This window comes from Aquarana catesbeiana, linkage group LG07 (genome assembly GCF_042186555.1).
Source record: "Aquarana catesbeiana isolate 2022-GZ linkage group LG07, ASM4218655v1, whole genome shotgun sequence".
In the NCBI taxonomy this organism is placed as follows: domain Eukaryota; kingdom Metazoa; phylum Chordata; class Amphibia; order Anura; family Ranidae; genus Aquarana; species Aquarana catesbeiana.
This window is the reverse complement of record NC_133330.1, coordinates 136,023,333-136,045,865: the sequence shown is the minus strand read 5'-3', so window position 1 is coordinate 136,045,865 and position 22,533 is coordinate 136,023,333. Positions and strand designations below refer to the sequence as shown.

Here is a 22,533-nt window from a genome sequence, read left to right as displayed (position 1 = left end):
GACATTTTTGGTGACACGGTGAACAATTGTACATCACAAACATAAAACAATTTTTATCAATAGACTCTTTTTTTCTAACACTTCTATATACCCCGGTACCTGATGCATATGAATACATATGAAAGTTTTCATAATTCACAAACAATGCATAAACCTCACTGTGGTACTAAGGTTTTCCATATGCTACTGCTGATCATTAGTACTGTACAGTGAATATATAAGTCTGCTGTATGTCTATAACTCCTTAGTAATTAGGAGCAAAAACAATTAAGGCTACTGCAACACAGGAAGCTGGTCACAATAGACAGGGAAAAGGCAGATGTAATAAATATTTTGTTCACCTCAGGTTTTTACTGATGAAAAAGACAGATTCTTAAAGTGGTTGTAAAAGCTGAAGGTTTTTTTTTTTTTACCTTCGTGCATTCTATACATAAGGGTAAAAAACTTCAGTATGCAGCTCCCCCTAATACTTACCCAAGCCTGATCGGGATCCAGCGATGTGCATGCAGCTCACAGCCAGCGAGGAGGGAGCAGGGGGCGGGGCCGAGCCCTGTTTCGTTTGTCTAATGCACACGCACGAGTGCCCCCATAGCAAGCGGCTTGCTATGGGGGCACTTGAAGAGGAGGGCCGAGGAGCGCCAGCGGGGGACCTGAGAAGAGGAGGATTGGGGCTGCTCTGTGCAAAACCATTGCACAGAACAGGTAAGTATAACATGTTTGTTATTTTAAAAAAATACCTTTAAAATCACTTTAGCAGTAACAAGGTTTCACTGAAGATAGCTCTGTGGTTGATTGAACATTTACAAAAGATATCAGAGAAACAACGTAAACAAATCACCAGGTCCAGATGGCTTACACCCGCAAGTACTTAGAAAAAAATCTCAGTTATATTGTAGCCAAGCCTGTTATTTTATGAGGAACTGAGTGAGAACCATACAAAGCTTATTACCAATGTTCATATAAAAGAATGATCCAATTTTCTCCAGCAGGGGAAAAAAAAAGTTTCTCCCAGACTTCCCAGGAGGTATTTGGATATTCCCTGGATCAAAAACCCCTGGAGTTAGTCCCTATAAATATTAGCATGTAGTTATATTTTGTGCATTCAGGAAAGAAGCCAGGCACCCGTTTAAAAGAATCGGAGACAGAAGGAGGGTAGCGCCATCTAAGTGCAGCATTATGAAGACATTTTATTCCATAAAAGACAATTGGTAACTCACAAGATGTATGAGATGTCAACGCATGTGGGATTAATAATGTGGTTCATCTGCTCCTGGGAAAGACTTCTTACTGGTGAAGAGGCAGCTGATGGGTCCAGGAATGCCGGTGGTTCCCAGTGCTCCCAGACACTCAGGATGGCTCCCAGACAGTGGTGTACGTCACTTCCGGTTGGAGAGAGTGGGGAGGAGCGCGCGTTCGGAGCATGCGTGTTCCTTCATCAGGCTAAGACTGTGGCCATTTTGGAGGAGGTATATAGTCAGTTCTGGCCACGACCAATCAGGCGTTACCTTGGCAACCTTTCAAGGTGGTAATTAGTTGATTACGTTAGATACCATCAGGGTAATCTAATAGCAATTCTGATAAAAATGATTGTGTACTGGATGGTTGCCAATGAAACAAGGTTTTACTATGATTAGAAACAATGAACCAATCAGTGAGTATTGAGACTAAGATTATGGGCAATATATATGTATATAATGGTGGAGATCAAAATAAACTAAATATAAGGATGAAAATAATGAACTGGGAATAAAAATAAAATAAAAATGTAGGTAAAAATAAAAATTGTAATAAATGTGGAATGTAGCTACATGGAATGGATGTGGTTTACAGAGAGAGGGAGAAGGGGGGGGGAAGAAATGGGGGGGGGGGAGGGGTCACTAGGGAAATTAGGTGAAAGAATAGAGGATGACCAATTTGACCGTGGGGGTAAGGTACATTGAGTACTCACTATTGGAGGATATCAAGAGGAGGAATAATATCATAAGGGTCCTTAAAATGATTGATGATGAAGGTTGTTAGCCAGAACTAATGAAGGATTATAATGGCAAACATAATATATATAATATATGGTAGTGCATGTTTATACCAGGGAGGAATGTTGTGTATATATAAATAAGAGTACAAATTTATACAAGAAAGAATGAGGTGTGGGATTAGAAGTTGAAAAACTTCAGGGGGGCGCTGGTGGAGGAAGAAGTTGGTTTTAATCTGCTAGGTGCAATTTGGGTTTTTAGGTTCCTGGCTCGTCTGTAATGCCCTGTACACATGATCGGGCATTCCGACAACAAAATCCATGGATTTTTTCTGACGGATGTTGGCTCAAACTTGTCTTGCATACACACGGTCACACAAAGTTGTCGGAAAATCCGATCGTTCTGAACGCGGTGACGTAAAACACGTACGTCAGGACTTTAAACGGGGCAGTAGCCAATAGCTTTTGTCTCTTAATTTATTCTGAGCATGCGTGGCACTTTGTGCGTCAGATTTGTGTACACACGATCGGAATTTCCGACAACGGATTTTGTTGTCGGAAAATTTTATAGCATGTTCTCAAACTTTGTGTCGGAAATTCCTATGGAAAATGTGTCATGGAGCCTACACACGTTCGGAATTTCCGACAACGAGGTCCTATTACACATTTTCCATCGGAAAATCCTATCGTGTGTACAGGGCATAAGAGATGAGGGGTCGGGTTGAGATTGTGTATTTAAGGTGTGGGCCCTCTTGTAGAATGGATCAATGTTTTTGAAATATGCGTTCCATATTTCTAAATTTACTGTGAAAATGAGTCGTGAATCTCAATGGTTGTATGGATGAGGCGTTTTTATTACTTTGCCTATCTGTGGTATTGCTTTGTTGTGTGTAAAACATGAAGGCTTCATCTATGAGGGTGGGTGGGTAACCTTTCTCCAGGAATTTGTTTAAGATGTTGACCATGTGTAGTGTAATCTTCATCTCCAATACAGTTATGTTTGAGGTGGCAGTATTGGCTTTTAGGGATGTTCTTGATCCAACGAGGGTGGTGACAACTGTGGAAATGCAGAAAAGAGTTGCCTGCGGTTGGTTTGGTGTAATTTTGGGAATATATGATCCCTTGATCATGACTGAGTGTCAGGTCAAGGAAAGCTAAAGATTTATCGTCACAGACTGAAGTGAATGATAAGCCCATATCGTTGGTATTACAGTGGGCTACGAATTCTGGGATTAGAGATTAAGGACCATGCCAGATGATTATGACATTGATATATATCGGTCATGTAATGTCAAGTGTGAGGAAAAGGGATTGTTATGCCAGATGTAGTCATTCTCCCACAGATCCATGATGAGATTGGCATAGTTTGGGGCAAAGCTGGCTTCCATGGCTGTGCCATGAGTCTGTAGGTAGAAGTCGCCATTGGATTCAAAGTAGTTATGCGTAAAGAAGAACTTTGTGGCTTCCAAGATGAATTGGGCTTGACTGGTGTTCAGCATAGGGTCGTCATTAAGGAATTGTAGTACAGCCCTCAAGCCTACCTCATGTGGTATAGTGGTATACAGTGAGACTACATCTAGGGAGAGTCATACGCAAGATGATTCCCAGGTGTAATTTTTGAGAGTTTGTAAAAGATGTATGCAGGTAAACTTTGAGCTAATGGCTGTAGGAAATTATCAATATATATGGAGAAATAGTGGTAGAATTGATGTTTAAGGAAAGCTTTTTCAGATTTATCTATGATTCCATCTGTGGAAGCCCTATTATTTCATGTGCTTCTATGATGAAGGTTTGGAGGGAATCTTAGGATAATTTGGCATAAGTGTTAGTGTCAGAAAGTAATCGTAATGATTCTTTAAGATAATCAGACTTGATTTGAACTACTAGGTCACCACCTTTATCTGCTTGATTAAATTTGAGTTTTTGGTAGGGTCATTAAGGGCAGTGCGTTCAGAGGGAGAAAAGTTGGATGATGTGGAAGGAGTGTGGGGGTTGTGTTGGCATAAGTGGCGCATGACTGCATAGACAACCTGGTAGAAGGTTTGGATGAATGGTCCTATTAGAAAGGTGGGATTAAAGACAGACTTGGGGCGAAAGGTGGTATGTTGAGTTAACCCCTTCCCGCCGAGCGTACGCAGATGTGCTTTCCTGGGTTATACCAGGATGAAGCCCGCAGCTGCAGGCATCATCCCGGTACGTTTTTTTTTATAGCGGGCGATCGGCTTTCCGGGTATAACAACTGATGCGGCTAAAAGCCGCTCGGCTGTTATACCGGAGCAGCGGGAGGGGACTCCCCCCCCCCTCCCGCCGCTCTTACCGGGCCTCCCATTCGATCAAAAGGCCCGGTGACCAACCGGCTGCCTCCGGCGGGTGGAGGCGGGCTGGAACGAAGCTGTGGGCGGCTTCGTTACAGCCTTCTAATTGTAAACGCAGAAGCGACGTCATCTTTTAGACCCCCGATCCCTCCGTAAAGAGTACCTGTCACCACCTATTACTGTCACAAGGGATGTTTACATTCCTTGTGACATCAATATAAGTCATCAAAATTTTTTTTTTTTTAACACAATTTCTAAATATAAAAATAAACAAAATAAGAAAAAAAATAATACGTTTTTAAAGCGCCCCCGTCCCCGCAAGCTCGCGCAGCAAACACATACGGAAGTCACGCCCGCATATGTAAACGGTGTTCAAATCACACATGTGAGGTATCGCCGTGATCGTCAGAGCGAGAGCAATAATTCTAGCACTAGACCTGCTCTGTAACGCTAACCTGGTAACCGTAAAAAAAAATATTTAAAGCGCCACCTATGGAAATTCTTAGGTACCGTAGCTTGTCGCCATTCCACAAGTGCGTGCAATTATAAAGCGTGATATGTTTGGTATCTATTTACTCGGCGCATCATCATCTTTCACATTATAGAAAAAATTGGGGTAACTTTACTGTTTGGTTTTTTTTTAATTTTTGAAAGTATCCCTTTTCCCAAAAATGTGCGTTTAAAACACCGCTCCACAAATACCGTGTGATATAAAATATTGCAACAATTTCCGTTTTATTCTCTAGATTCTCTGCTAAAAAAATAAATATAATGTTTGGGGGTAAAAAGTAATTTTCTAGCAAAAAATACGGATTTTAACTTGTAAACACCAAATTTCAAAAATAGGCTTAGTCATGAAAAGGTTAAAAGATCAACATATTGTTCTTCATCTTCAGTGTTATTGTTCAAGAAGAGATTAGGCTGTATGGTCTGAAATGGTGGAATCCAATGTACCATCCTGGACTTGATCTGACTCCAGGATGGCCTCTGGGTTGTTGTCCCGTTTAAGAGCCATTATGGTGAAGTAGCGTTTGACCATGAGATTTCTGGTGAATCTGTTTATTTTTTTAAGTAATCTTTATTTAGCAAATTTAGAAACAACATACAATTCAGTAAGGATAGGAACAGAGAAGGGGACGAATGATAGTCATCCATTCGTTAATAGTTTCACATAGGTTATATTTCCATACATAATAAAGGTCCGATTGACCATCCAACATGAGGAGTATAAGGAATATAAAGGCATATGAGCTGCAGATGTAGTGCTAAATCATATAAGTCATCACCACAGTAAAAATCTTATCCTCCAATCTCTGCGACAATAAAATCACCTTATCATGTAGTTCTAAGAATATGGAAAATAATATCAAGGATGACTAATCCAATGGGAAGAATCATGGGGAAAGGTCCAGAAGGGAGAGGGATGCGGGGAGAAAAAAGTGTGTGTGGGTGGGGTGGGGTAACAAAACAGCTCATTTGTGTTAATGTATTTAGGTAAACAATAAAGTTCTCCTTGGATTGGATGCAAAAAGGCTCAAATCGCCAACAATGTCCTCAGTTCAAGAAGCTGACATTTGAGAGTTCTGTGGGACCTTGCTCGTATAATGAACCCATGTGGCCCACATACTGTAAAATTTTTCATGTCTACCCCTGAACGTCGCCACCCACTCATCCGCAGCCATGATTCACTAAACGTATCCATTCTTTCTGGGTTTGTATTTGGGTTGATTTCCAATGGACTGGGATTAACCGCCTAGCTGCATTTAAGAGATGGAGCAAAACCGATTTACGATAATGACCAGGAGTGGAGGGGACATGCAGCAGGAGCGCCAGCGGGGAGTTGGGTAGCTCGAGATCCAGGATCTCTTTGATTTGGGTCCTGATATCTTATCAAAAGGGCTGCAACCAAGGGCACACCCACCAAACATGTAGGAATGTGCCCCTTAGTCCGCAACCCCTCCAGCAATCATCCGACAGCGTGGGATTAATCCTAGTAAGTTTGGAGGGGACCCTGTACCAGCGAATAAGTAATTTGAAGTACTCTATTGCATTTTCATATCTACAGAGCTGTTACGTGTAAAGCGGTATAACTGGTCAAGTTGTAGATCAGAGAATTTATGTCGCAGGTCTCTCACACTCCCTTATGTATAAGGGTTTACCCTTGGGTTCCAACGATTGTAGCATGCCATATAACACAGAGATGGAATGCGGGACATACACAACTTCTCAAAGGGAGTGGCAGAGATGGGGGAGGGTATGGCCTGAGGTTAACTACAAATAAAGTGCCAGAGTTGCCTGTGGCACCATTCATCCATAGGGAAGCTGCCATACTGGTCCCTGAGAGCAGCTAGGGACAACAGCCCCTGGTCTTGAACAAACCTGCCACATCACGTCTTCCCAGATCGAAAAAGGGAGGGGTGTTTGCCTGGAACAAACCATGGGAAGCCTCCCAAAGGAGCAAGAGGAGTGACTGAGGGGGAAGTCGCCCAGAAACATTTAAAGCATCCCACGCTCTGAGGGTGTGGGTAATGACAGGGGAGGTGTACATGGATAACCCCTTGGTGCTCTCTGGGTACCCACGGGACCTGGGCCAAGTTCCTGCCGGCAAGGAATTTTTCCAAAGGGACCCACAATATGGTTGCTATCCTATAGTGCCAGTCCAATATCAGCTGCAAGGCGATCGCCTCATAATACTTGCGAATGACAGGCACACCCATGCCTCCCATGCGTTTGGAACATTGCAAGGTGTGGAGAGCCGAATGTGGGCTCTGGCCATGCCATATATATTTCAGAAAAACTGTTTATGGTCAAGAAGAAGGATCTGGGCAAAGAAATGGGTATCATTTGCAAATATAAAAGGACCCTGGGTAACACATTCATCTTTAACACACTGGCTCTGCCCATCCAGGAAAAAGTCACCTGGTCCCATTTTTGTTAATCCGTCCTAATGGCGGAGATCAATGGAGCATAATCAAAATTATATAACTGGGATCAATGGGGGGGGGGGGTGGATGCCCAGGTACTTCAGAGAAGCATGGCACCATGTGAAAGAGAAAGATGATTACAGTCGTGTAGGTAAATCTGGGGAGACATTCAAAGGCAGGATCTCCGACTTGTCATAGTTGATTTTAAAGTTTGAGATCTGGTTAAAGTTGCGCAACCCTGCCAAAACATTGGGAAGGGAGATAAACGGGTCAGAGACATCAAACAGGACATCATCTGCATAACCAGATCGATTATGCTCTGCAGACCCCACACACAGCCATTTAATATCGGGATTTAAGCGTACCCTATTGCGCAAAGGCTCAAAGGTAAGTGTGAATATGAGAGGAGAAAGTGGGCATCCCTGCCTCGTTCCATTACAGATAGGGAACGGGTCAGAGAGTGCTCCATTTACCATAACCTGAGCCTCTGGGGAATTATAAAGGGACGCTATCCAGGAAAGCATATTAGGGCCCAGGCCCATCTAGTCAGAACCGCCCGACGGTATATCCAGTCCACCCTGTCAAATGCTTTTTCGGCATCTGTGGAAATTAAGACAAGGTGGATGGTCTGTCTGTTGTTGTGCCCAATGTAACAGCTGAAGAGTCTAATGAAACCTGTCTGGTCCGGATAAAATAACTGTGGGCATGATGGGTTTAAGGCGATTAGCCAATATCTTCGCTAGGATTTTAACGCCGTTGTTGAGGAGCGAGATCGGCCTATAACTACGAGGGGTAGTGGGGTCCTAACCATCTTTGGGAATAACTGAGATGTGGGCAAATAGGCCCTCTCTATGTATTACTGTTCCCGATGCCAGAGCATTAAAGTAGGCACACATTGGAATAGCTAGCAGTGGGTGAAATGCGTGATAATAAGCACTCGTAAAGCCATCGGGTCCCGGGCTTTTCCCTTTCGGTAGATCCTTGATCACCGCCGCCAGTTCTGTCAGAGTAATTGTCCTATCCAGTTAGGTGCCAACTTGGGTAGAGCGCTGGGGGGCGTTTGCCTCTGCCAAATACTGCTGGCTTGTAGTCAAGCTGGAAAACATACTGGGGAGATGATAGAGCTGTGCGTAATAGTCCTGAAAGGCTGGAGCTATCCTAGGGGAATGGACTACTGGGGATCCGGAGGTCGTGTGGAGCTTGTGAACGTAATACTTCATATACCCATCGCACACTTTCCTGGATGAGCTCATGAAATATGGGTGCTGCAGCAACAACCAGCTGGATACTGGTTCAAGTCAAAATGAAAATATTTGCCAGCACACCATGGAACGGTGTAGATAGCTTCCAAACGTGTAATTTATTGCATGATCACAACACAAGGAGATTGCAACGTTTCGGTGTCCCGCAGGACCCCTTCGTCAGGCATGTGATAAATGTGAAAAAACAGTGAAAATTATATAAACAAACATCAACCAATCAGGAAAAGAGAAAAAAAAACAAAAACAAAAAAAAACAAAAACAAAGACTCCTCCCACCCCCAGACTGGTATAAAGTCATAAATCCCGCCAAAAAGGCACTAACAAATGTTTAAAAAAATTTTTTCAGGAAAAGTAAATGACAAAGGAGAGTACAAAAAAAAGTAATGTGAAACTGTCATCATGGTACCTCCCCAACAATGCTGAAAACCGTTGTGGGGATGGAGCAGCTGTTAGGGAACATCAGGCTGCAGTGCATGATCCAGTAACAGATTGGCGCCAGTGCTGGGATCGGATGCTGTGGGACGAGATTCCAATGTTAAACACAGGACGTGATTGCGTCATGCAGCGGTAACCGGGGCAACAGGAGACGCTGAAGTCCCTGGCATAACAGCGTGTGAGGGAGGTAACAGCGGCCGCCGACCACGCATGCGCGATGGGCCGGTCGTAGCTGGGCAATGGAGGACGCTGCTGTGCTGGGGCCGCCGATGTCATGAAAACGAGTGACGTCAGCGGACCCCGCCCCTAAGCTGGGATATGTCAAAACCACAGGAGGTGAGTGAGTAGGGTGAAGTGAAAATGCAAGAAGTGAGAACAAAATAGAGGAGAGAGAGTGGGAAAAGAGAAGAAAAGCAAATAGAAGCAAAGAGTTTAAACAGAAGAAGCAAAAGTGACAGAGTACAACAAGGAAAAATAATGCTCAGAGAGGATGTTGCTGAAGTGCAGATGGGAAAAAGAATTAAAGAGAACGATGAAGTAAAAAATAAAAAATAATAACAAATAAAAAAATAAATAGGAAAAATAGAAAAAATAGAGAGAAAAAATAAAAAATAAATATAAATGGAAAAAGTAAAAAATTTAAATATAAAAAATAAAAATAAAACTAAAAATCGATAATAAAAGTAAAAATAGAAAAGAATAAATGGGAAGATAAAGAAAAAACGTAAGTAAAAAATAATAATAGAAATTAAGGAAATGGAGAAATGCAGAAAGAGATAGAGAAGAAAGGAAAACTGATAAAAGAAAAAAAAGAAAAAAGAAAATTAAAGAGAAATATATAAATGAAAATAAGAGTGAAATGAAAAAAGTTGAGGTGGAAAAAACAAAACCGGAAAAAAAACGAAAAAAGAAAAACGAAAAAGAAAACAAGAAAACGAGAAAACAAAAAAATGAAGGAAAAAGAATCGAGGGGCAAGGGGCTAGGGGAAGGTGGGGGGAAAGGAAGGCCATGATGACATCTGCGGAGAGCCTGAAAGGCTAATCCCCAACTAAAATGCCATGGGTTCATCTTCAGGTCATCACCGAGATAATCAAAAAGAAAGAAAAAGGAGGAAAAATGATCAAATGGTCAAAGAAAAAGGAAAAAAAAGGTTCGATCATCATTCGAAAACACAAATTTTTAGTTTTATTTTTCTTTTTTAGTTTTATTTTTTCCATTTATATTTATTATTTATTTTTTCTCTCTATTTTTTCTATTTTTTTATTTGTTATTTTTTATTTCATCGTTCTCTTTAATTCTTTTTCTTCTTCCCATCTGCACTTCAGAAACATCTTCTCTGAGTATTATTTTTCCTTGTACTCTGTCACTTTTGCTTCTTCTGTTTAAACTCTTTGCTTCTATTTGCTTTTCTTCTCTCTTCCCACTCTCTCTCCTATATTTTGTTCTCACTTCTTGCATTTTCACTTCACCCTACTCACCTCCCGTGGTTTTGACATATCCCAGCCTAGGGGCGGGGTCCGCCGACGTCACTCGTTTCCATGACATCGGCGGCCCCAGCACAGCAGCATCCTCCGTTGCCCAGCTACGACCGTCCCATCGCGCATGTGCGGTCGGCGGCCGCTGTTACCTCCCTCACACGCTGTTATGCCAGGGACTTCAGTGTCTCCTGTTGCCCCGGTTACCGCTGCATGACGCAAGCGCGTCCTATGTTTAACATTGGAATCTCGTCCCACAGCATCCGATCCCAGCACTGGCGCTGATCCGTTACTGGATTGTGCACTGCAGCCTGATGTTCCCTAACAGCTGTTCCATCCCCACAATGGTTTTCAGCATTGTTGGGGAGGTACCATGATGACAGTTTCACATTACTTTTTTCTGTACACTCCTTTGTCATTTACTTTTCCTCCATTCATGAAAATTTTTTTAAACATTTGTTAGTGCCTTTTGGCGGGATTTATGACTTTATACCAGTCTGGGGGTGGGAGGAGTCTGTTTTTTTTTCCTTTTCTCTTTTCCTGATTGGTTGATGTTTCTTTATATAATTTTCAGTTTTTTCACATTTATCACATGCCTGATGAAGGGGTCCTGCGTGACTCCGAAACGTTGCACTCTCCTTGTGTTGTGATCATGCAATAAATTACACATTTGGACGCTATCTACGCCGTTCCATGGTGTGCTGGCAAATATTTTAATTTTGAGCTTGTGAACGTGTCCCGGGGTGCGTTGGTGTCTGAGAGCCCTTGCAAGTAACTTCCCACATTTATTCCCATATTCATAAAACTCGTGGGAGACATGGCGCAATCAAGCTTGGATCCGGGCGTCTAATAAACTGGCCAGCTCCAAGTGTAAGGCCCGGAGTTCCTCAGCTAGTTCTGGGGTGGTATTACGTTTGTGCCTGTGCTCTGCGGTGCTAGGTTTTGTCATTAGCGTTTGCAGTTCTCCTTCTCATGCTTTTTTTAAGTCTAGACCCCAGGATATTAACTCTCCTCTGGTCACTGCCTTATGCCCCCCCCCAGATGGAAGCCACCCCCACATCATCTGTAGAATTCTCTGCAAAGTATAGAGATATCGAATCCGATACCCGTTTCAGTGCCGCTGCATCATCTAAGATGTTCTCATTCAGTCTCTAGGTCCACGACATTGTGTCTGTGGACAAAGGATGTAAGGAAATGGAGATTGGGGCATGATCAGACAAAGCTATCTATCCAATTGACGCACTGGAAAGAGACTCCAAAGAGCACTGAACCATCAGTATTAAGTCTATTCTGGTATATACAGCATGGGTAGCCAAATAGTAGCTAAAGTCCTTATCAGTAGGATGGAGTAGCCTCCAGCAGTCAACCAGATGGTAAGCATTCAGGGATTTTCTGAAATGTTTGAGGAAAGCAAACAAGTGTGTGGAGTGACCTGCAGATGTATCAAGCTGTGGGTCTGGACTCACGGTAAAAATACCCCAGAGAATCAATTGGCCCTCTCAAAAACCAGCACAGAATCTAGGAAGGTCAGTAGGCGAGTATTTGGCACGTACACAGGTGCAAAAGTAAATTTACGGTCCAGAATTGTGACTTTCAGGAACACAAATTTGGTATTGGGGTCGACTACCTGGTCTTTTATGACAAAGGGGCATTGTTTGTATATAGCTATGGCTACCCCTCCTGATTTAGGCCACGGGGAATTGCTAAAAAAAACATTGATTATAAAGGTGGGTAGGTAGACGGAGGGCCGAGTCAGTGTGAAAGTGTGTTTCCTGTAATAAAAGAATGTGTGCACCCAGTTGCTTTGTCTCGAGCCATAACTTTTTGCGTTTACAGGGCGATCTCAAACCACGGACATTGTAGGACACGATCCTCGAGGAAGTCATGGCGGAGGGGAGAGCCTGGTGTCCCTAAGACCACCAGTAGGAGTGGAGAGAGAACTGCGACAGAGAGATCCACAAGATAATAAGTGCTGAGAAAACAAAAAACATACATAAAAACCTGAGAAACTGTCTCTTTTATGTACCATAAGAGTTTTCTAAGCCCGGAAAAAGTGTCCGGGGGGTCCAATCTCCTCCAGTCTGGGACCTCCATGAAGTCCTTTGGTCAAGAAGAAAAAGGAGGTAAAGAACCAGCTCGAGGCCCCAATACGGGGACATAACTCCTAGGAGCTGGCTTATTTGGGGAAGCTGACAGCACTCGGTGCGGGCTCAGCAGAGGACCTGCTGCTATTGAGGTGCAAGCCTGCAACCTCATTGAGAACACATTACCACAGCAGTAAACCGGGGGGGGGGGGGGGGTTCAGAAAGTTCTAGAGAGTTTGTCAAGGCCCCACTCCAGGAGATGAGGGAGATGGGGGTTGTAGCGTCGAGCAAGAAAAGCCGCCTCTATTCCTGTTCCGGCCTCTGCGTCAGGCGGGCTGCCATGGCTGTGGGCGAGATGGAAGTGGAATCTCAGGGGAAGACCGCCAATCCAGAATGTCAATTGCTGGCAAATTGAGATGCTTCAGGAATTAGGACAAGTCTTCCTTGGTCCGCAAAATGAATTGCCGGCCAATCCCTCGTAATGGACAGGTGAAAAGGAAACCCCCTCTGTAAATTATCTTGGTATCTTGCAAGGCCTAAGGGCTCGACGTTGCATCAGGGTGCATCTGGAAAGATCTGGAAAAAAGGACAGTTTAGCTCCAGCATGGCGGACATCTGACATGGAACATGATCCGCTCCTTCAGATAGTATTTGTGAAGTTTGCAAATAATGTCTCCCAGTTTATCTGGATCTTCAGATGACAGGCGCAGTGCTCTATGAGCACGGTCAATTTCAATATGGTCAGGCACCTCACGACCCAGAATTTGCTTAAAGATCCCTTGCAGGGTGGGAACTATGTCCCTGGCCGCCGTGGCTTCTAGCAGGAGATGGATGCGGATATAAACTCTGCGGCTCCTGTTTTCAAAATCATCCATTTGATCTAGTAGGGAATTAAGCCTTTGTTCTTGCACTGTACACCTCTCAGTAAGGGCTTGCAGGGTGGGTGAAACATCTTCCCACTGTGTCTCCACTCTACCCCCAATAAGCGCTGTGTCAGCTTGCAGGGCCTCTATATCCTTTTTCAGGGCTTTCTCCACTTTGTGAGCAAACAGCTCTAAGTCAGCCTTAGTGGGGAGGGAGAGGATATGGGACCGCAGATCTCTGTCTCCCAGAGCGTCTCTTATGCCTGATTGCCTGTCATGGCTTTCTGAGCCAGAGGGTGAGGGGAGGGAGTGACATCTCAAGGGGTAGTGGTGAGGAGATCGGAAACGCTGCACGTGCAGCGTGTCTGCTCACCCAGCGCCATCTTGGAAATTCCCGGAGGTCCGTGGCGGGTCTCAGTGAAGTAAGCATCCATCGATTCTGAGCGGCTAAAGGGGATCCGGGGGTGCTGCGGGGACTGTCGCCGCTTAGGGAGCATCTTTATGTGCTTTTATCCTCCCAGTAAGACTGCTGTGGATGCAGGGAAGAGAGCGGGACTCACAGAGCTCTGCTGCAGCATGTCCTTACACGCTCATGCCGTGGCCATGCCCCCTCTGGTGAATCTATTTAGATCTATAAAAAGTTGAAATGGGTTCGGGGCTACTGAAGGAGCGAAAGTAAATGTATATATATATACACAGTCCTCCCTGGTATAAACATGCACTACCATATATCATATATAATATGTTTGCTCTATTATAATCCTTCACTCGTTTTGGCTAACAACCTTCATCATCAATCATTTTTAGGCTTAAGGACCCTTATGGTCTTATTCCTCCTCTTGATATCCTCCAATAGTAAGTACCCAATGTACCTTTACCCCCCATTGCCAAATTGGCCATCCTCTATTTTTTTACCTCGTTTCCCCACCCTCTCTGTCCCCCACATCCACCTTCCTAATTTCCTCCTCTTTCCCCTCTCCCTCTCTGTCCACATACATTCCATGTAACTACATTCCACATTTATTACCATTTTTATCTTCATTTTTATATTTATTTTATTTTTATCTTTATTTTAATTTACAGTTCACCATTATTATTTTCATCCTTATATTTAGTTTATTTTGATCTCCACCTTTATATGCATATATATTGCCCATAATCATTGTCTCAATACTCACTGATTGGTTCATTGTTTCTAACCATAATTGTAAAACCTTGTTTTGTTCGCAACCATCCAGTACACAATTCCTTTTTATCAGAACTGCTATTAGATTACCTTGATGGTATCTAACTAGTTAATTTGACACTTCAGTGGCCTGTAATCCACTAATTACCACCTTGAAAGGTTGCCAAGGTAACGGCTGATTAGTCGTGGCCACAACAGACTATATATACCTCCTCCACAATGGCCGCAGTCATAGCCCGATGAAGGAGCACGCTTGCTTCAAATGCACGCTCCTCACCGCTCTCTCTCCAGTGTCAGACACCACTGTCTGTGAGCAGCTCTGAGAGTCTGGAAGCGCTGGGAACCACAGGCGTCCCTGGACCCATCAGCTGCCTTTTCACCAGTGAGAAGATCGTCTTTCCCACAAGAGGATGAACCACATTACTAATCCCACATGTGCTGACATCTCATGAGTTACCAATTGTCTTTTATGGAATAAAATGTCTTAATCATGCTGCACTTAGATGACACTGCTCTCCTTCTGTCTTTGTCTTCCACAGAGTTACTTCTAGCCTGTCACGTTTCTCCAAAACGTAAAGATTACTCCCTTGCCTTTGTGATGATTTTGAAGTGAATAACTCCACACTAAGTTCACTATATGGGCCACTTATGTATTTACACATGGATCACATCCCCCTTTAAATCGCCTCTTCTCATGGGGAGAATTAATTCAGTTCAGCTAACCTTTTCTGATAGCCGAGCTCCTCCATAGCTATTATCAGTTTGGTTGCCTCATTTGCACTTTCTCCAGTTCCCCAATATCCTTTTAGTAAACTAGTTCCCAAATCTGAACTGCATATTCTAGATGAGGTGTCAATAATGATTTGTACAGGGGCAAAATTATGTGTCTGTCTCTCTCTCTGAAGTCTATACCTCTTTTAACCCTTTCATGACTAAGCCTATTTTTGAAATTTGGTGTTTACAAGTTAAAATCCATATTTTTTGCTAGAAAATTACTTAGAACTCCCAAACATTATATATATATTTTTAGCAGAGAATAAAATGGCGATTGTTGCAATATTTTATATCACACGGTATTTGTGCAGCAGTGTTTTCAACGCAAATTTTTGGGAAAAGGGACACTTTCTTGAATTTTAAAAAATTCAAACAGTAAAGTTACTCCAATTTTTTTGTATAATGTGAAAGATGATGTTACGCCGAGTAAATAGATACCAAACATGTCACACTTTATATCTGCATGCACACGTGGAATGGCGACAAAATATAGTACCTAAGAATTTCCATAGGCAACGCTTTAAATTTTTTTTACGGTTACCAGGTTAGAGTTACAGAGGAGGTCTAGTTCTAGAGTTATTGCTCTCGCTCTGATGATCGCGGCGATACCTCACATGTGTGATTTGAACACCGTTTACATATGCGGGCGCGACTTCTGTATGCATTTTCTTTGCTGCGCGAGCTCGCGGGGACGGGGGCAAAATTTTTTTTTCTTATTTATTTTTATAAAATGTGTTTAAAACAAATGGGTTTTTTTGATCACTTTTATTGCTGTCACAAGGAATGTAAACATCCCTTGTGACAGTAATAGGTGATGACAGGTACCCTTTATGGAGGGATCGGGGGTCTAAAAGACCCCCGATCCCTCCTTTGCACTTCACAGTATGCAGATCGCCGAAAACGGCGATTCTGAATACTGTGTATCTTTTTCAAACCGGCGCCATTGGCAGCCGAGTAAACGGGAAGTGACATCATGACGTCGCTTCCGCGTTTACAATGAGAAGGCTGGAACAAAGCCGCTCACAGCTCCGTTCCAGCCCGCCCCCAGCCACCGGAGGCACCCGATTGGTCACCGGGTCTCCCGATGGCACGGGAGGCCCGGTAAGAGTGGCAGGAGGACGTCCCCTCCCACTGCTCCGGTATAACAGCCGAGCGGCTTTTAGCGTATCGGTTGTTCTATCTGGATAGCCGATCGCCGGCTCTAAACAACGGTACCGGTATGATGCCTGCAGCTGCGGGCAACATCCCGGTAAAACCCCGGAAAGCCGAGTACGCAAATCTGCGTACGCTCGGTGGGAAGGGGTTAATCACCAACATACCAGTACGTTGCCCGACTGAGTGGTTATACCAGGATTACGACTGCAGCTGTATTTTTTTTTAGAGCTGGCTGAGCTCTTTCTTGTAAAAGCAATCCTAGTGGGTAAATAGCTGCTTGATTGCTTTTACAAGCGGTGGGAGAGGCTCGCCCCCCCGCAACTTTCCTAGGCTCTCCCATCCCACCTGTGAACCCAGAAATTGCAGCTGGCGGTTCCACCGGCTGACCAAAGAGCTGATCGGAGACCACAATGGCCCTAATCATCTCTATGGTCTAAGAAACCAGAATTAATCACTTCCAGTTTCACCAGTTGTAAACAAACCATTAGTGGTTTGTAAAAAGCATCAGATTATACAGATCTTGGTGTGATCTAAAGCTTTTAAGGCCAGAGGAGACATCTGGGTCTATTAGACCCAGATGTCTCCTCTGGCCTTAAAAGCTTCAGTAAAGAGCATCTGTCACTGTCTATTGCTATCATAAGGGATGTATAAATTACATTCCTTATGATAACAATAAAAGTGATAAAAAAAAATGTAAAAGGTACAGTATAAAAAATAATAAAAAATAAATATAAAATGTAAGGGACCCATCCCCCTTTGCTTGCACGCAAAGGCAAATGCACACATTGGTCCCGCGCTGGTATGTAAACAGCGATCGCAGCACACGTGAGGTATCACCACGAACATCAGATCGAGAGCAATCATTTTTAGCACCAGACTTCCTGTGTAAATCTAAAGTGGTAACTTGTAAAAGCTTTAAAAGCGTTGCCTATGGATATAGGCACCGACGTAGTTCCACGGGCATGCGCAGTTTTAAAGCATAACACAAGTCCATCTAGTTCAACCAAAAAATAAATAAAAAAAGAATATGAAACAATCGCATACCCACAGTTGATCCAGAGGAAGGCGAAAAACACCAGCAAAGAATGATCCAATTTGCTACAGCAGGGAAAAAAAAATTCCTTCCTGACCCACAAGAGGCAATCAGATTTTCCCTGGATCAACTTTACCTATAAAAGTTAGTACCCAGTTATATTGTGTGCATTTAGGAAAGAATCCAGGCCTTTCTTAAAGCAATCTACTGAGCTGAACCACCTCTGGAGGAAGTCTATTCCACATTTTCACAACTTACTGTGAAGAAACGTTTCCATATTTGGAGATGAAATCTCTTTTCCTCTAGGCGTAAAGAGTGCCCACTTGTCCTCTGTGTTGACCGCAAAGTGAATAACTCAACACCAAGTTCACTATATGGACCCCTTATATATTTATACATGTTCCTCATAGCTGAGCTCCTCTTATCAGTTTGGTTGCCCTTCTCTGCACTTTCTCCAGTTCCCCAATATCCTTTCTGAGAACTGGTACCCAAAACTGAACTGCATATTCCAGACAAGATCTTACTAATGATTTGTATAGGAGCAAAATGATATCTCTCTCTCTGGAGTCCATACCTCTCTTAATACAAGAAAGGACTTTGCTCGCTTTGGAAAACACAGCTTGGCATTGCATGTTATTATTGAGCTTATGATCTACCAAAACTTCCAGATCCTTCTCCACTATGGATTCCCCCAGTTGTACTCCCCCTAGTATGTATGATGCATGCATATTCTTAGCCCCCAAGTGCATAACTTTACATTTATCAACATTAAACCTCATCTGCCACATAGTCGCCCAATTAGACAGTGCATTGAGGTCGGCTTGTAAATTGGAGACATCGTGTAAGGACGTTATTCCACTGCATAGTTTGGTGTCATCTGCAAAGACTGAAATGGTACTTTTAATCCAAGACCCTATATAATTTATAAAGGTATTAAAAAGTAAGGGTTCCAACACTGAACCTTAGGGTACCCTGCTGATAACCTTAGACCATTCAGAGTAAGAATCATTAACCACTACCCGCTGAATTCTGTCTTTTAGCCCGTTTTCTATCCATTTACAAATTGATATTTCCTTGTCAAAAGAAGTTTATTGAGTATACAATGTTATAAAGATACATAAAGTAAGTTTACAAGGATCTATAAAGTAAGCTCATTGTTTTACAGTAGGGTTTATATAGGTAAATATCATGAAATTTCAAATATTAAACATTGGGTTCACGTAAACCTAAATTAAAGATATATATCATTTCCTTAGTTACTTTTGTAGGTATTTAAATGATTTATACCTACTATACATATTGTTTACAAGTAGAGTGTATATAGGTCAAATAAATTCTGATAATGAGCTTTAATCGTAAGGTGGAGAAAAGGAAAGAGAAAGAAGAAAAAGGGTTGAAAGGTAGAGGTATGGTCCACAAGGTTGTCCCGCTCGTCAGTTTATTATTCTTTTTAGCTCTCTTTGAAGCCTTAGAATGGGTGTCTCTAAGTCATTTAATCTGTTACCATGGCAACAGGACAGAGTCATTGAAGTTTGACAGGAACTGTTGTTTTATCCAAGGATGCCAAAGTTTTTCAAATTTTGGAATTTGATTTTGATCGATGGCTACCATCTTAGCATGGGACATTGTATTATTCATTCTGTGAATTGTTTCTGCTAGTACCAATGTAGGAGATTTCCATGCCTTGGCCACTGTTTGTTTTGCAGCCGTTATTAGTTGGATCATAAGTTTGAATTGAGAGAGTGTTAACCATTCCGGTTTTAGATTAAGTAAAGTTAAATATGGATCTGGTTGTATTATTTTTTTAAATATTTTAGATGCAATCACGAAGACTTCCTTCCAGAAGGTTTGGATTACTGGGCACGTCCACCATATGTGTAAATATGTGCCTATTTCTGGGCATCCTCGAAAACAAAGAGCTGAGGTATTAGGTGAATATTTTGCCACTCTAGCGGGTACAAGGTACCAGCGAGTTAGGACTTTATAATTTGTCTCCAGTGCTAAGATGTTGGGTGAAGATGACTTAGATGTGAGCCATATGTTAGACCAGTCCGTGTCTTCTAAAGTTCGTCCCAGGTCCTCCTCCCACCTCTGAACGTAAGAGGGTCTATTAAGATTTGCTACTCCATATAACTGATTATAAAGTGATGAAATTGTACCTTTAGCAAATGGATCTTTTGTACAGATTGATTCAAAAAAGGATAATTGGGATAATGGTGTATCCCCCTTTAGGAATGGTGTATAGAAATTTTTGATTTGGAGATATCTAAATATCTCAGAGTTTGGTAGATCATATTTTTCTCTAAGTGATGGGAATGAAAGGAATGATTTAGATGCTATGAAGTCATTTAGTGTCTGAATGCCTGATGTTGTCCAAGCTTTAAAAGAATTTGGGTAGATCCATGCCGGATAAAAGGCCGGATTTCTGATAAAAGAAAGGAGAGGATTGTGTGGAGATTGTAACTGATATTTGGTTTTTAGTTTATCCCAGAGAGATAAGAAGTGTTTAGTTATGGGATTATGAATTTTAAAGCGGTCTTTAGGATCAAGCCATAATAAATTTGATATTAATAGAGGGTCATTTTCTGAAGCCTCTATAAATACCCATAATGGGATTTCCTGTTTTGCATGGTATTTGGACAGACTGGCCAAATGTGCTGCTCTGTAGTAGTTAGTAAAATTAGGGTATCCCAGGCCTCCTTTATTTTTGGGAAGATGTAGTGTGTGTATAGGTATACGTGGTTAAGAAGAGCCCCATATAAACGAAGTTGCTCTTTTTTGTACTATTCTCAAAAAATAGGAAGGAATTGGAATAGGGAGGACTCTGAATAGATAAAGCAATTTGGGTAGAATAGTCATTTTGATTGCATTAATCTTCCCTATCCAGGATAAAGGAAGTTGCGACCATTGTTTTATTAGATTTGTGATCTGTCTTAATACAGGAGGATAATTGGTTGAGAATAAGTCAGAATGAGATGCTGTTAAATGAATTCCAAGATATGGGATTGATTTTTCTGCCCATGTGAATGGGAGTGCAGCCCTAGCCGGGATCAATTCCATGTTTGTGAGTGAAATATTAAGCACTAGGCATTTCTTAGGATTAATCATAAGGCCGGATAGGGCTGCAAATCCATCAAGAGCTGGTATTAAGTTAGGGCCAGAGACCTGTGGTGATGATAGAAAAAGTAATATATCGTCTGCAAATATACATAATTTGTGTGTAATACCTCCTACTTCAATGCCAGTTATAGTTTGGTTTGTTCTGATGTATTGGGCCATGGGTTCGAGTATAAGGGCAAATAATAAGGGAGATAATGGGCAACCCTGTCGGGTACCTCTTTCGATATCAAATGCTTCAGATTTGTATCCAGCATATTTTATATAGGCTTTGGGTTTATTATATAATGCTTTGATCCATGTTAAAAAGTGGGGTCCAAAACCCCATTTTTGTAATGAATATTGCATATATTGCCAGGATACTGTGTCAAATGCCCTCTTAATATCGAGAGATAGAAAACAAAGGGATTTTACGTTTTTTAGCAATATGTGCCAATAACACTGCCCTGCGTATATTATCGCCTGTCTGTCTATTTGGCATGAAGCCTACTTGATCTCTATGTATTAATTTTCCTATAATGCTATTGAAGCGTTTTGCTATTATTTTTGCTAATAATTTAATATCGAGGTTTAACAGAGAGATGGCCGATAATTCACACAGGAAGTATCATCAGAAAGGGGTTTTGGGATCATACAAACAATTGCCATTAGTGTATCTTGCCGAAAAGAATGTCCATCTAGAAGTTTGTTAAAAGTTTCAGTGAGAATGGGAGAGAGTATTTCTGAGAATGTTTTATAGTATAAAGCCGAGTAGCCGTCTGGGCCTGGTCTTTTGTTAAGTTTTAGGTCTTTTATGGCATTAGCAACTTCATCTATAGTTATAGGCTCATCTAAACTGCTTTTTTGATTCTGAGATAACTCAGGTAAGGTTATTTTTGAGAAGAAGGATTCAGCCTCTGTAGGATTAAATTCATTGTTTGTCTTGTATAAAGTTGCGAGATGTGAGTGAAATTTATGGACTATTTTAACTGGATTACAAGTGTAAACATTTTTTGATAATTTCAAACGTATTGGTTTGAAAGATTTGTTAGTTGAATTTAATGCCCGAGCCAAATATGTACCTGGTTTGTTTGTATTCATGTAGAAATTGTGTTTGGAGCGTTTGAGGGATTTATCAACTGACTCAGTGAGAAATAGATCGTATTCCAATCTAGATTTTTCCAGATGAGATTTTGTACTCTGGGATGGATTATCTTGAAATGATATGTAGGCTGCATTAAAATTGAGTTCTAGTTTTTTTGCTAGATTTTTGCGTTCCCGTTTAAATAGTGCCATTTGTCTTTGTATTGTACCACGCAAGACAGGCTTATGAGCTTCCCACAGTGTTATTGGGGAGATGTCTGTTGTATTATTAATTGATATGTATTCCTTTAAAGCTTGTTCAATGGCCATCTGATGTAGTGGGTGTTTGAGCATTATGTCCGGTAAGTACCACGTTGGGTCATGCGCTTTTGGTATGGCTGAGGCTATAGTAGTGTATACTGCATTATGGTCAGACCATGGAATCGGAATTATATCTGATGCAATAATTTCTGGTATCATTCCTATTGTTAGAAAAATATGATCTATTCTGGTGAAGGTTTGATGAGGGTGCGAGAAATAAGTGAATTTCTTTTTCATTGGGTTACTTTCTCTCCACGAACCTACCAGATTGTATTTGGAAAGAAGTTGAGAAAAAGGTAATCTAGAGGTTATTTTGGATGGTGTAAAAGGTGATTTATCTAGAAATGGGAGGAGGACCTGGTTCGAATCCCCACACATTATCACTGTTCCTATTTTGTGTGTATTAATCACTTGTAATATATGTGAGAGGTATGGTGTAGGTTGTTTGTTAGGAGCGTAGTAGGAAATCACCGTGATTGCTGTATCCATTATATAACCCATGAGTATCAGGTATCTACCTTCTGGGTCTTTAATTTCTGATGATAAGGTGAATG

At 41.9% G+C, this 22,533-nt stretch overlaps 1 protein-coding gene across 3 annotated transcripts in view; it reads right to left on the bottom strand.

Moving 5' to 3' along the window:
* Positions 1-22,533, bottom strand: part of TCF20 (transcription factor 20) — a 430,416-nt gene that overhangs the window by 55,246 nt on the left and 352,637 nt on the right. The window lies entirely within an intron of this gene.